Here is a 1,831-nt window from a genome sequence, read left to right on the forward strand (position 1 = left end):
GAAGGAGATGAAGGTGGCATGGCTAACAAACGTCACTGAGGGGATTCAAACCCAAGTCTACCTAAGTCTAGGTTCTACCCTTTTCTAATTACAACCCACTGTGTCTCTGAGATAGAAGCAGATGGGGGTACAGGGAGAACACAGGGGTTGTGATCCCCAAGTCCTCAAAGGACATATGCTCCATGATAATCACAGGAAGTTCCAACTGAGTGGGAACTGAGTTTAGCAGAGTTTCCAAGGTTGGAATAGCGGATAAACTCTCCTCTGGGTCCTGACAGAGCTTTGGAAAATGAGCTGGGGTGGAGGTTGGGTAGAGCAGAGACAGAGTCAAAAATAAGGACAGCTGAGATAGCTGCCCTGCCCTAGGGAATCCCCCACTGGCCACCAGTCAAGGAAATTGGGATCTTCCTAAGGCTCAGGTCTCCAACAGGTGGCTTGGTGATGCCCCTCCTCCTCGCCAAGGCTGACATGAGGTCATTCAGTAATGGAGCCAGGCACAAGCATGGTCTCTCCTTATCCTAGAGCCCAACATAGGAGAGAGGCTAAAACCAGTTTTGGTCCCAAAGAAAAGAATGGAAATAAACCTCCCTCCTCTCAGAAAGAATATTGTCAATATGGTGGAGAATGAGAGCAACAGAATATTGCCAATATGGTGGAAGACGAAAGGGGCAGAATATTGCCAATATGACAGAGGACAAGAAGAGAAAAATATTGCCAATATGGTGGAAGATGAGAGGAGTAGAATATTGCCAATATGACAGAGGACAAGAAGAGAAAAATATTGCCAATATGGTGGAAGATGAGAGGAGTAGAATATTGCCAATATGGCAGAGGATGAGAGGGGCAGAATATTGCCAATATGACAGAGGACAAGAAGAGAAAAATATTGCCAATATGGTGGAAGATGAGAGGAGTAGAATATTGCCAATATGACAGAGGACAAGAAGAGAAAAATATTGCCAATATGGTGGAAGATGAGAGGAGTAGAATATTGCCAATATGGCAGAGGATGAGAGGGGCAGAATATTGCCAATATGGCGGAGGACAAGAGGAGCAGAATATTGTCAATGTGGTCAGATCCAGCCAATTTATCAGTTGGGTTTTACTCAAACTTGTATTTATTACAAGAGAAGGTTCAAAGGAAAAATAGATTTGGAAATCATTTGTGGTTAATGGGAGGGAAAGTTCTAAACTGGGGAAGTAGAAGTCAATCAATCAATAAACACTTATTAAGTGCCTCCTATGTACCAGGCACTGTGCTAAGAACTGGAGATGCAAAAAGGCAAAAGACAGACTCTGCCCTCAAGGAGCTTTAATGGGGGAGACAAGGCAAAGGAAGCAAATTATAAATAAGAAACAATTGATGCTGAGATGGTATTTGAATTAAGAAGCTTTGGGAGAAAGGATTCCTGCAAAAGATGGGATTTTAGTTGGGACTTAAAGGAAGCCAGAGAGGTCAGCAGTTGGAGACAAGGGGGGCGGGGATGTTCCAGCTGTGGGGGATAGCAAGAGAAAATAAAACTCTAGGACAAAAAAAAGCAAGAGGTCATCTTTGAAGACTGAGATAGCATGATTAAGTAACTTTGTAGCATGACTAAGTAAGAATAATAGAAGTGGGGGCAGCTGGGTGGCTCAGTGGATTGAGACCCAGGTGTAGAAATGGGAGGTCCTGGGTTCAAATCTAATCTCAGACACTTCCTAACTGTGCCCCTGGGCAAGTTACTTAACCCCATTGCCTCACTCTTACAATTCTTTTGCCTAAAAACCAATACACAGTATTGTGTATTGGCAGTAAGGCAGAATGTAAAAGTTAAAAAAAAAAGAATAAGAA

The sequence above is a fragment of the Monodelphis domestica genome, chromosome 6 (genome assembly GCF_027887165.1).
Source record: "Monodelphis domestica isolate mMonDom1 chromosome 6, mMonDom1.pri, whole genome shotgun sequence".
Taxonomy (NCBI): domain Eukaryota; kingdom Metazoa; phylum Chordata; class Mammalia; order Didelphimorphia; family Didelphidae; genus Monodelphis; species Monodelphis domestica.